This window comes from Myripristis murdjan, chromosome 18, assembly GCF_902150065.1.
Source record: "Myripristis murdjan chromosome 18, fMyrMur1.1, whole genome shotgun sequence".
Classification (NCBI taxonomy): domain Eukaryota; kingdom Metazoa; phylum Chordata; class Actinopteri; order Holocentriformes; family Holocentridae; genus Myripristis; species Myripristis murdjan.
Window position 1 is genome coordinate 9799804 of NC_043997.1, and position 14479 is coordinate 9814282.

Sequence of the window (14479 nt, forward strand, 5' to 3'; positions counted from 1 at the left end):
AACTCGATTATAGGTGCTGTAAATGTCTATGTTTGGTCAGTTACACATGGGAATATATATATATATATATATACAGGGTTTCTCCCAGAAAACTTGCTAAGCCTGGTGGTCGGGCCGCTGAGGGGGGAAGGTGGGGGGGGTTGACTCCAATAATTTAACAACATGTTAAATTATTATTATTATTTTAATAATGTAAATTACTTATCAAACACACCTGTGATAACATAGATTTAAAAATAGTGATACCTCTTCTCTGAATAGACAAGCTAAGCCAGTGTACTGCTGTTAGCCAGTGAAAATAGAGCAGAGTGGCGACTCTTCACTTTGTTACACAATCTGTGTCAGTGTGCTGCGGTAGCTGGAAATCTTCTGTGCCTTTGCCAGACACGTTCCTATTCCACTCAAAAACGACATTTCATTCAACTTATGAAAAATCCTGCCATATTCCGCGTAGCGGCGCAACTTGGTGGGCGTTATCCTGGTAATTTCTGCTCTGACGACGTGCTAACATCCGTGCTAACTCGCACTGGCTCTGCCTCATCATCGAGCTGCGGCTCGGTCGGCTCGCCGGGGATGCACTCCCCTCGGCCTGGGGGTGAACGAGCGGGCTCATCGTCTCCTCCAGTGCTCCTCCGACTTCGGAAAAAGAAAGTGTTCACGTATCGACCATAAGATGTCGCCATTGCGCTTTCAACCGTTTCACCAGATGCGGTTAAAAGCTCTATATACCGTCTTTGGTATCACTGTTTCTGGTGCATAAAAAACTATTTAAAATAAATAAACAAGCGACGCTTAGCCTGGCGGGGCGGGGCAAGAAAAGCCTGGCGGCCCGCCAGGCCTATAAAGCACTGGGGGAAACTCTGATATATATATATGTATATATATATATATATATATACACATAATACTCATACTATTAATAATAAAATATATCACCTAACAGATAGTGTGGATATAGGGTGGATATTTTTACATACATATAAAAAAAATATCCAGAAAAAAAAAAGTCACAGAAGCTTGGAAATTAGCACTAGCAAAATGCAGTATTTTTTTTTAATTTATTTATTTATTTAGATTCAGGGTGATTTTTTTTTTTTTTTTCTGCTTTGGTTTCTGGTTGGTCTATTCTTCCAGCCACTTTCATTGACAGGAAACCAACAATCATCTGGGGGTCCTGTTGTGACCTAAAAGCTAGTTGGATGGTAAAATAAGTGAAAGTGGTCGACGAATTTTAGACTATCAGCCACTGTGGCTGACAGATGAGTAAATGGTGGATGGTAGAGGGTTTCAAATCCTGTGGCACCTTATGGGATGGTTTTGTTGTCGATATTTTCACCCTGGCTCAGGGTGAGAAGATTACTGTGCACTCAGTTTACTGGGACCCTGGTATCAAGAATTACAGTCCAAAATGCTGTATATTTTACCCTTTTATAGGAAAAAATATATCTTTATCTATCTATCTAGATAGATATATATATAGATCTCCATAGATAGATATACATATACATATACTAGGGCTGGGCAACAATTAAAATCTTTAATCGCAATTAATTGCATAATTTGCCTGATTAATCACAATTAATCGCATTGTATTTGCAAAATCCAATAAGTATTGTAAAGAGCACTTTTATTTCAATGTTCTGCTGCCATATAAACGAAAGTGCCATAACATTTGTTGTGCAAACACTTTTAACATCACCACTTATCAGTAACACATATTTAGTGTAAATCTCAACTTAAAAAATGTCATAATAATAATAATAATAATAATAAATAAAATAAATAATAATAGTAATAATAATAAATTAAAGCTTATTGCCACTGCCAGGACATTCTCTTTATAAAAAAAAAAAAATCTACCAACAAAATCCTGAGCCACAATCAGGACAAACAGGCAATTTCTGAGGTAACAGCAGAAACTTTTAACAGGGAGCAGCATTACCAGTCTATGTTCAATACCAAAGTGTGAAGCACAAAAAAGTTCACTACTGAAACTTCCTTTACAGGGGACTAGAATGTAAAGCGCATGTTTTACTGGACTTCTGTTTTTTTTCTATTCCTCTGCACTAAGCCAGTTGCTAAGGCACACACGATTATTTACATTTTCATAAGATAAAGAAGCTCTCTTTTTATTTTGCACAATGTGACCAGCAAGAGAAAACAACCTTTCACAAGCGATTGTTGCGCAATCAATAATCAACCATGTTGTCTGTGTCATTGTCCGTTGTGCTGCTGCAACCGCGTATAAACAAAAGTCTGTTTATAATGAAAGTACAGCAGTCTGTGTGCGCGGGGATCCGGCAGACCTGGTGCTGGCCGGCACCGCGTCAGTACAGCCAGCACCGGCCGCGGCACCGCGCGGTGTGCGGCAACCCGGTCAGGTCTATTCTGCTGGATCTGCCAGGTGCCGCTCCGGCTGTCAGTTGGACCTTTCTGAAGGAGGAGGAAGTTACCTCCGAAACTGTCACGGTAAATAAACATCCCATGTCTGATTAAAAGGACCAAAAACGTCTTTTAGTTAAAAGGAAGACATGATGAATGTATTTGAACTACACTGATTTATAATGTCGTCGGGCCATGCCTGTGTCTGTTTCAACGTGATGACGCGCACACCAGGGGCAAACGTGCTTGGGCGCGTTTGGGCTTTAGACTGAGTGCAACAGACTTTTACAAAATAAAAGCATGTGAGCAACATGCGTTAATGTGCGATAAAGTAAATATCGGCGTCAGTAGTCTAATGAATTAACGTGATAATAACGCGTTAACTTGCCCAGCCCTAACATATACATAGATAGGTTGATCTAGATATATACTAGAATTTCATTAGTCAAATTCAAAAATGCAATCACATCTGTCCTCAGTAAGAATTACTGTATTTGAAACCATCATCACACATATTCTGCAACAAGTTTTACCAGGTGCATCGGTGTCTTGGTTTTCAAATGTTGGTCATTTCATTTTGGAATAGAAGTCTTCTTATGAGCACAGACTGGCATGTACGCAGTTGTGGACACAAACTAGCCATCATTGCATCCTTTTTGCAAAGTAAACATTTCATATTCCCCCTCTCCCAGATAAACCTGGTGTCAAAGAGGTCATCTGTCATTGCCGGAAGGCGCTTCTCATCTGAAAGGAAGAGGCACAGAGGAAAAGTTTAAACATGGGAGGAGGAGCGATACGAAGAGAAAAGAAGAGAGGAGGAGTGCAACATTTTTGTTATGGTTACCGAATATGTTCTCACACTGTGTTTTTGTAATAGTCTGGCTTTGAGCCTCGCTCTATCTTGGTTGTTCCCTGCAGCGAGGTACAGAGCAGATGAGATGAGAAAGAGAGGAGCGAGTTATTGTAGTTTGAACTGTTCATGTCCTCCATCTGTTTGATTCATTCAAATCTTCCTCCTCCCAATTTAAACACTCGCTTCATCTCCGAGAGAATGAGGGAGGAAAATGATAAGCGGAATATTTTGGTCCTGATTAGTGCTATCCTTTGTTTTAGAAAACCTGAACCTCAAAGAGGAAAACAGGGAGAGAGGAAGATAGCGAGGAATTTTAATACTTTAGATTATCTTACTAAAACCACTGTCTCAGGGAGAAACAGAGCAAGTATAAGAGATAAAAAGTAGGAAGGGGAATGTTTTGGGTTTTGTCCCCCCTCTGTTTTCTTCCTTTTCATCCACCCATATGTTTCCCCCACCATGCCTTACCCACAATGCCACAGCAGGGTATGAAATTACTGCCCCAGAAAAGTTATCAGCACGTGGACAGACTGCATGTACACACTTGTATGCAGGGCTATACACACCCTGGGAAATTACCACCTGCCACCAGCTCAAATCCAGGTGATTTTTGTTTTATTTATAGCCAATGATTGGTAAATTTGTTTCCTTTACCTGTCACTTCTGTAGACAACCAACCACTGTTTTGACTGATGGACACACAATGATTTGTTTTCCTTTAGGTTTCAGTTTGTTTCAGTAGAAGATAGGATATGTGCTCAACAAAATCCTAAATATGCATTTGATAAACAAGATCTGCTACATACACAATTTAGACATTCAAAAATACAGGCAGTGCCTAAATAAATAACTTAAGCTGTGCAGTTACTTCAATAATAATCAAAGTTTTATGATGGGAGTGTGCGTGTGTATTCATTTAGGTTCGGGTATCATAGATGCCATTTGGTTAAGGAACCCAAAGACATTGGGTAGTGGTATGGTTGCAGCATGGTCTTGCTGCAACTAAGAAAATAAAAAAAATATATATTAGTAGGCGTATTTTGTTGTTATGGAGGAAGATTTAATAACAAAGATTGGAAAATGTCTTCAAATGTCCTCCTAGCACGCCACCATGTTTTGCCACTGTGTATATAGTTATAGTTATAGTTAGTTATACAGTTTTATATTTCTAAGTTATTTTATGGAATGAGAGAGAAGAGGAAGAAGAGAGCAAGAGAGGAAGAAAAGGAGAGAGGAAGAGATCTCTGAGGCAGATTTAAGATGTCTTTCATATGCATCAAATTTAACCGGCCAGTTCTTCTTGGTGTTTTTTTTTTTTTTTTTTTTTTTTTTAATCTTTTACAGAGAGAGCGAAAGATCTCCAAGGGAAGTAGGGTAGGAAAAACAACAACATCTCAGCAGACAACTTTTCCAAGTGTTTCCTAATTTGCCAAACTCATTTCATGGCTGTGTTTGTGGTCTAGTCCAAGGAGGAGGAACAAAGAGAGGAATGAGAAGAGAGAGCTCCTAAGCACGAGGAAAGGGAGAAGAGCAGCAGAAAGAGACTTTTAAGGCAAACTCAAGATTCCCCGCCTCACAGACAAACATGTCTTGGTGGTGTTTGGAGTTTAATCTAGACTACTGTCATTTGAGGTAGAAAGTAAAGAGAAAAGGAATGAAGAGGACAGTTGAGTCAAGACTCTGCAATGGAAAATGTCTAAACTCCGGTCATATAGGGACAAAGACAGAGGGAGACACGGTGATATTTTGTCAGTGAGGCCGAGATGTGTTTAGTTTCTCGGTAAGTTATCTCAGCGTGAGGGAGGAAGAAAAGAGGAGCGTGTAAATAGACAGTTTAAATACCTGGATGCTGGTTCATTTAAAAAAAGAGCCTTTTTTCATTTCATGTTAGAGTGAAGTCAAACTAAGTTATGTCGACTTGAGAAAAGGACGAGGAGAAAGAGAGATTAAAGGCTAACCAATTTATTTATTTTTGCTTGTCATTTCCCTGCTGAATGTTTTTGTCTCTACTTTTATTGATCCGTTAACATAATTGACAGTCTAGGAGGCAAAAAGGAAATTTTACAGTCAAACTGTGATACATTTGATACCAGTTTTAACTCAAGTTCTACATGTTTGAGACAATAAGGCAGAATAGGGACACAAAATTCGAATGTACAGGCAAATTTAAAGGCAGGCTGTCTTTGTTGTGCCTATTGGACAGAAAACAGACGGAGAAGCCATTAAACACTATGAGGGCTGGACGTTTTCACCAGTCCTTTCACAGTGTGACTCTTTATTTAACAAGTTATGGTTCTTTGAGGGCTGAAGAGTTTCACCTTATGCTGTTTCAGAGTTAAGGCGCAAGCTGCGTTACTGCTCATATTCAGTGTTGGATATTTGTATATTTACTAGTACAGAGAGAGAGGGGAGAGAAAAGGATACAAGGCAGTTTGAAAAAAGAGATGATACCTTTTTTGAGTTGCAATCCCAAAGTACTTTAGATTAAAAAAAAAAAAAAGAAAGAAAGAAAAATTGACTATTTTACAGCCAGTTTGTAAGTAATACTTACCCCATCATCCCATTGCCTTTTTATTTACTGCACTAACTCATGTCCAAAGCTCATTGCGTTATGATTTCATTTGCATTGCCATATCTTGGTCATTAAAACAGAACAGTTCACAGTGTCTTAAACTATATTCAGTGTGCGTGTACAAAAATATAACAGCTATTTATTGAACAATCCAAAGAATGAAAATCACATCTCAAATCCAAAATCAGGGACGAAACATTTAAGAAACAATCGCTGTAAGAACGGAATTGCCCTCCAATATTTATGAATACGACCTTATTTATTAAACACTGAGGATGATAATCTGTAGTTAGCATATCAGAACATTTATTGTATCAGGATAAACAGTTTAGGTTTTTACAGTTTTAGGACAGAGAACAAACTCAAACAACATAAATCTGAGACTTAATGTTGACATGCATGCACTCATAGATCTGTTAAATGAAAAGAAAGAGTTTCATTCCAAAATAAATGAGATTATCTGCCATTCTATAAAAAATTTGAGGGAAAAAATAAATAAGATCAGATATGAATTTCATGTAACAAGTGTGAAAATCAGATAGCTATACTGTTTTTGCATAAAGGATAGACAGTTGTTGGAATGACACTCCAATGCCATTTTTGTTGATTGATTTACATCCATGTGTTGTTGATTAGTTTCACTGTTTACTATTGGACGCAGATACATTTCAGGCTTGATACTTTTTTTTTTTTTTTTTTGTGGTTTTGTTTTTCCTGGATAAGTAGTTTTGTTACCGATAGTTACCAATCCTCTTCTCATTTCTGTGAACTTGAGTTGCACTCGTCTCAGAAGTATGGAGAGAGAGAGATGAATTCAGAATGTAAACTTCCACTTCAGGCAGATGGAGAAGATTTTCAACTCAGGGCTCAAGAAACACTTTGTGAAAAGCAGGAAACACCGGCCACCTTTTGGATGTCATTTCTGTGCTTTGTTGATTTTATTGTTAATAATAGGGTAACATTTTACTCGTAGCTGTTTTTTTCGTCTTTGAAAATATGTTTTCTTCATTGCAATTTGAAGTGTTGAAGGTCAGTTTTTTGGTTACAGAGCTGCCCTGTTCACTTTGATTTTTAAATACTGTTTGTTGGATCATGTTATGCTCAATAAAATGGGGGAAAAGAGTGTGTGTGTGTGTGTGTGTGTGTGTGTGTGTGTGGTCGGTATCCATTTGTCACCAGTATTGGATAGCAATCCTCCACCAGATCAGTGGGCTTTGTCTCGATTTCACGTTTTCATGTTGATTTTGGGAAGAGTGGCTTTAATCATTCCCCAGTTAATAAATCCAGTTAATTACACATCAACCAGTTCTCAAATCTTAATCTCAATGTTCTTTCCTTCCATATTACCATGTATCGTCTCCACCCTCTTAGTCACCTGCAGAGGTCTGCGACTGACAGTGGCAAAGTCATGTGAGTGGTCATTTTGACTTATTGCTTAAGGGCCGGGCATCCATTGGTTATGGCTAAGATTGGTTGTAGAGAATGAATGTAAAGTCAATTAGATCATGACTTTGCCATCCTAGGGAAAAAAAAAAAAATTGCTTCCAGGGGGCAGCCCTATAACACAGTGGCATAACCAAGCATCAGTCACAGCTCATCAATCTTACTTATTGATGACTTGAGCTTTTGAAGTGATGCATTTGGCTGCTGATGCGCAATGATCTGGTTTCTCCTCTGTGAGGTACTTGAGTGTGTCTCGATCTAGTAGTGATGTGTGTGAATGAGTGAGAGGAAGAATGAGCAGTTTTTATGTCGTTAGATGTTCATTTATAGGAAACCAATACCCCTGCTCTCTCTCTCTCTCTCTCTCTCTCTCTCTCTCTCTCTCTCTCTCTCTCTCTGATTTTGATTTCCCCTCTTTCATTCCCTTTCTGTCACGTTATTTGACGTGTTCCATGAATGTGTCGCCATGGTGTCCTTTGAAACAAAAACGTTTTCAAACCCCGGTGTGTATCTCTTTCTCTCTCTCCCATCTCTCACTTTGTTTCCTTCCCGCTCTCCTCTCTCTCTGCCTTTTTGTTTCTCTCTTCCACTCTGATGACCTTCCCTCCCCTCTGTGCTTCTGTCTCCCTGTTTCACCGGCTTCCTCCCTCCATCTCTCCGTTGCTCTCTTTCATCCACATTTTCAGTCACTCGCTCTCCGTCTCTTTGTCCCCTTAATCACATCTGCTGACACCAGTGTGTCTGAGTGAGTGACAGAAAGAAACAATGGAAAGTTTGTTTTTAAGATGTTTTTTTGTTAATATTGTTTTTGTTGTGAGATGTTCAATTATAGGAAACCAATCTCTCTTTCTCTTTCTTTCTTTCTCTCTCACACACACACACATACACACACTCCTTCTCTTTACTCTTTCAACTTGCTGATGGAGGGAAACAGAAAACTGCTGAAACCCCAGGTGTGTGTGTGTGTGTGTGTGTGTGTGTGTGTGTGTGTGTGTGTGTGTGTGTGTGTGTGTGTGTGTGTGTGTGTGTGTTTGAGTATGTGTTTGTGTGTGTGTGTGTGTGTGTTTTGTGAATTCTGTAGCTGTAGGCAAGGCAACCGCATCCTGCATCATCAGAATTTGCAGGAAGTTGTGTGTGTGTGTGTGTGTGTGTGTGTGTGTGTGTGTGTGTGTGATTTGACCTGTAAGTGGTGTGTTTTACGAATCCTAATAGCCTTAATGTGTGTATGTTTTTAACACGGTCACAGTTTTACCTTTTTTTCTCTTTCAATCTTTCTCTTTTTTGGTCTATTGCCATCACATTTTTCTCTATTTTCTTGTTTTGCCTGGTCTCTTAGCTTTCTTTCATCGCTGTCTTGTTTTTTCTTCCCCCCAATTCAGTTTATTAGCTGGTCACCAGGGAATTATACTTAGATCCTTAAATCTTACAAAGCCCCTTTAAACTGTAGCCCTTTTCCTTGACCTTGATGAAAAACGTGATGAGTTCGAGGAAGGATATGATTCATAATGACTCATGAAAAAACAAGAGACAATCTGACTGCGACGTAATTATGCAACCGCAGATGGTGTATTACGGTATATATTTATGGTTTAAGGTGTGTTGTCGCTGCATGGTGAAAGGTTTTATACTGTAAATTTAAATGCACATGAGCAAAATGTATACTTTAAAGTGGATGCCACTGTTTATTTTGCAGCGCCTTCACTCTCCCTTTATTTTCCAGAACATGCTAATGAGCAGGAGTGCAGTTTTGACTTTGTTGTCTGTAGTTTCTGACATCAAAGTCTGAGCGAGAGGTTTGGAGTGTGTGTGTGTGTGTGTGTGTGTGTAAAAAATATATATATTTAGAATGGGGATTTTTGAGCTGTTTCCATCCTGGGACCCTGCCGAGTAAGTTTCGGCGTGTCACCGTGGGATCCAGACTCACATAAGCATCTTGCTTCTCCTCGAGTGTTTTGGACCCACCGGGACCTGAATCTGTTTTTGGGTCCCAACAAGCCACAGCAAAGAGAGAGCAGGGTTAGGAGGACTGCCTTCGTTTGTTTTGATTGGCTTTCTCAAAAATGCCTCGTCTTTTTTAAAAGTCTCATTTTAACTCCATGGGCGTCAGGAGGTATCCTGCATTCAGGTCGGACTGTCAGACTTTCATAATATATCATAACATAAAACTGATAACCATGGGGCAAGTGGACTGCCTGGACAGCAAAACTGCTAAATACAGCAGAATATGAAGATAATAATAGCATATGCACAGTTTGAATCCAGCACATACTATACTACGCTAAATAAAATGTTCAAGTGGGAGTTTTGTTGGAAAGAGACTGGATTACTTTCATGAATGAATTTATCCTACTGACTGGTGTGGCTTACAACTGCTTATTTAAATATGGATTTCCAAATACAAAATGCATTCAGCACGCTTGTAGAATACGTCTGGGTAAACATACAATTGTAAAAGTAACATGAATGTTTAATAGCGTAAATATAGCTGTGTTTCATCGTCAAAATCTTACTCACTGGTCACTGCTGCTTCTTTGTTCAGAAAGTAACGGGTTCAAAAATGCACATGTCTCAGTCCATTCCTCTTTGAATCCTCGGTTCTCGCGTTCTTTTCAAACTTTCAAAGAGCGACATGCAAGCTTCGACATGCCACGACAATCAACCGCTCTGCTTCGGCCGGCTGAAAGCGTCTGTTGCCTTCTCTGAGGTACGAGAAGGAAATATTCGTTCACTAATATTAGCTGCCTAACGTTTTGTAACCTTAACCTTGACCTTTCCCTAACCCTTAACCAAGTATTTTTAGTGGCTCATGAGCAAACTAGCCGGGAAGCGATCCTTTGACTCATATTAGAGATGCTCCAGTGGTCGCTTTCTAATTTAGGAAATACTCCTGTGGGTTGTATGAAGAGCGTCGGAGCAAATGACCTATGTGGTCGTGTGGATTAGAGGACTTGTTGGTTTATTGTCATGACCAGGGATTAAACCCTGTAAAGCCTGAGCCATCAAATAATTGACCGAAAATTCCAATTCTTTGAAACTGGAGCCATTATTGGTCCAACTAAACAGCCAAAAAAAAAAAAAAAAAAAAAAAAAAAAAAAAAAAAAAATCAAATATCAATTCCCAACTATGAGTTTCAATTTGTATCATATTTGGCACATCAGACAATTGTGCTTGATTTTCATCATAAAACATCATAAAACACAAAAATTCTTTAACACATTGGTAATTCCAAACCTATAAAAGAACATGTTTCCTTCCAAACATAGAAAATAACCATTGTTTAGTATTATCTTTTTATTATTTTGACCCATTTGGTGAGAATGACCTCAATATACCTGCTGTGTTAAATTTAAGACAGCCACTTTCAACACGGTTTTACAAACAAAAACGTTATGAAATGTTCAGTAATTTCACATTGCATCAAGTCAGTAATTTTTCCTATCGATGTTTCAGTAAAAATTTGTTGTACAAATGCTGTACAGTCTTTAAATGACACGTGTGGCTTTAAAGGGTTAAGGAATTGTTTGCGCCCCCCCCAGTTGCTCTTCAGTTTCTGTTCATTTCCCATTTGACATTTTTTTTGGTTGTACTTATTTTGCAAGATGCTAATGTGCAGTGATTTGGTTTCTCCTTTAGCAGCTATACCCCCCATATACAAATCATCATTTATTTACCTCTGATGACTGAGGTCAGCCCAAAGATGACCCAGGTTTGAACTGATTTATTCACTCATAAATGAACTATATACAATTTGGTCTTCACTTTTATTCAAACCACCTCACAGTACGGTGCAGTGTGCACATTTTAAACTCAGGTCGCCCCAGCGAGGATTGAACCCGCTAATCTCGGAGGTGATTGTGCCTTCGTGCATCTTGTAAGTGAAGATCAGAGAGTACAACAGATACATGACTCGACTGCCATGGTGTGTTATGGCTCTTAAGGTGAAGTAGAGTGCAGGAGTGCTGTACTTCATTCACACTTAAACCGTCATGTCAGCCATAATCCTCCCTGCTGAAACTCCTGAGGGCCTTGAAATGTATTAAACTGCCTTAAATCCCTTTATTACCTCTGTTTTCACCATGCCGTGAAAGGTTTTCTACAAAACAGGTTTGGCGTATCGGCTTCACTGCACACACCTTCGCGCTGCAAACAAGTGTCCGTGTTAATTAGTCATTCAGTCTCATGCTCGGTGTTTGGGGGGCAAGTGTAAATATGCTCAGACAAGGTAGAATAAAGCGTGTCAGCCTGTTGCACTCAGAAGGTGACACTCGACTCAAGGAAATTCAGTAAACAAGTTAATTAGCATTGAAAAAACTGAGTATATCTCACCCTATTGGCAGAGTTGTTACCTTGTTTAACACTGAATATGAGACTAAATTACTTGTGAAAAGGAGATTTTTTTATTTTTTCGCTGTGTGCAGTAAAAGAGGAGGAAGAAAGTCTAATATTTACGAGCTGGCTCTGAGTGTTTGCCTGCCTGACACTAATTACAAAAAAGGGCTATGTAATTAGCAGCAGGAGGGAGCAAATGCATTACTATGCAGGCGGCGTTACATTTAATAGCCTGGATGGGTTACACACCAAGTAATTCACACCGTCAGCACCAGAAACACATTGACTTTTTTTTTTTTTTTTTTTTTTTTTTTTTGTTTCCTCCCTGCGCGCTCATTCCTCTCAGTGTTTTTGTCACCAGCTATTATCTTCGCACGTTGTTGTGAAGTCAGCACAAAGAAAGCAGGATTTTATAACAATCTCTCCCCCCTGATCTTCGCTTCAGCTTTTCCTTTTCCCAAACCGTCCCCGGTTGTCGGCGGCTCCGCGATGAATTCCGCTGACGAACGCAAAGATGGGAGTTCACTTTCCAGTCAGGCGTTTCCCCCGGACGCCTCGCCGCTGTCTGCCTCTCGCCTCGACTGCATCCGAGCGGCGTGACAGCCCCTGCTCGCCCATTAGCTTTCAATGGGGCAAACAGAATCAAAGCGTAAAGCTCAGACGGCCCTGGAGACGAGTGTTTATATTATCTAACATTTCACTCTAAGACGGATTAAAGGGGTAGTGCGGAGGAATTTCAGCTACCAAAAAGTAAAACACAGTGAAATAATGCTGTTACCATTTATGTTGGTACATTGGTACATCAGTACATAGATAATAAATTCAGTAATGCTTCATATTAAGGTCCTTGTAATAAGTGTTAGTTAATAGGTAATAAGAGCCTTATAAATCCTTTAGAAGAATTTTATTAACATTAATAAGTGTTAATAAGACTATAGAAGTGTATTAATAATAGCATTATAAACATGTTTATTGTTAGATTATTTATATGCGCATATAAAAACTTATTAACAGCTTATGGACTGCTTATGGACGTTAATAAAAGCCTTCTATCATTATTTATACTAGCATTGCAAACAAATTTATGTTGTTTAACTTACCTGTTATGTCATTGTTAAACCTGTACTATGCCTTTTTGTTGTTTTAAGGTTGAAAAAAACTTTATTATTCATTTATTAGTAGTTAAAGAAAAACCCTTCAGATGAAAATTATGTTGTAAACCTTGTTAACGTGTCCACTTGGGGTTTTTCATGTGATACAAGACACATCAGGAGCGAAATAAGCAGTCGGCGCCATGGCTGATGTTTTCCATTTTGTATGAATGGCAAGATCAAAAATCTGGATTCAGACCGGCAACTGACGTCAGCTGACGGGGTGATGATGCTTTCCATATCGTGTTGTCATGCTTTCCATGTCATGTTTTATTTAAAAAAAAAAAAAAAAGAGAGAGAAAAAGACCAACTAGAAATGGCTGCTTCACGCAAACAATATTAGAGAAAGTAAGAGATTCACTGAAAAAAGCAATTTTTTTAGATAGATAGGTTATCAAATATGAATATCTATCTGGTGTATGACAACACACTCTCACTGCCGGATCGTCAAACGCTCTCACACCCCTTCATGTCTCCAACACCCAAACACAGACACTGATGCCGGGATGAGATGCACCAGCCTCAGAGTCCTTTGGTGAAAAAATCTTGGTTAAGATTTAGGGAAATGTTAGCTTTACCCGAACCTTAACCTTAACCACGTGTGAGGGTTAGGGTTAAGCTGTGAAAATCATAGTTCCCTATTACATAGTGCATAATAAAGGATTTATTAACCTTAATAACCACTGTTCTCGCTTTACATTCGGTAACTTTAAACAAGGTAACTGCAAAAAACATAGTGCTTATGAATGTCTTATAAAATAAATGTTTATGATGCTATTATTAATACACTAATATAGTCTTATTAACACTTAATGGTGTTACTAAAGCTTATAAGGCCTTTACTACCTGCTAGCCAACACTTATTACAAGGACCTGACTCAGCTGCATCAGTCTGCTAAAAGATAGAATAATGAATAAATAGAATAATGAATCAACATGAAATGATTTCAGCTGAATCATTTACGATTCATTTAATGAATGGCTGTGAATTTACGGTTCACGTTATTGATGGCAAAATGAATCCGCCAGTCTGTCGCTACTTAACAGTTTGTCACTTTCTGATTTAGCAAACTTCAAACTGACATCTGCACTGCAAATCCATTCAGAAGCTTCAAGTACAGGTTCCAACACTGCCTCATTTTTCATGACAGGAGAAATATGGGAATCAAAGATCTTACGCCCAAACAAATTCTGGCTGAGCTTGATTCACGTTGAGTTCATATCATCTGGGGACAGGATTTAATTTCGTGCGTGGGATTAAAATCACAGATGATTTCTGCAGTTTTTTTCAGAATTTGTGGAAATCCCCAGCTGGCATCTGTCCCATGCGAGTTGTGCTTTGGTCTTGGATGGAACGATCAGACTTGGAAATGTGAAGACTTGTATTCCCTAAAAGTGTTTTCCCAGTCTGCATTAAGAAGTGCTGCCCCATTACAGCTGCAGCATGATGACTGCTGGAGAGCACTGCGGACGGTTATTTTGCCAAATTTCCCTCTAAAGAGAAAAAAATGTGGCCTTATAGGCATGAAAACCTCATTCTTCGTCATGCTTTTGCCCCATCAGAGTCGGCAGGACTGAGAAAAAATTGTCTGCGAGTGTGTGTGTGAGAGAGAGAGAGGCCCTGGGAGACTTGTGCGTCTGCAATTTGTCTTAAAAATATTCCTCTTTAACTGTAGGGCAATAATATGCAGCGCTCTCCCACTTTGATATGAGTGGAATTACTTCTCGGGGTCGTCGGTGTATTTCTG

At 39.1% G+C, this 14479-nt stretch overlaps 1 protein-coding gene across 1 annotated transcript in view; it reads left to right on the plus strand.

Moving 5' to 3' along the window:
- rbm46 (RNA binding motif protein 46) overlaps nt 1–14479 on the plus strand; it is a 127328-nt gene that overhangs the window by 20544 nt on the left and 92305 nt on the right. The window lies entirely within an intron of this gene.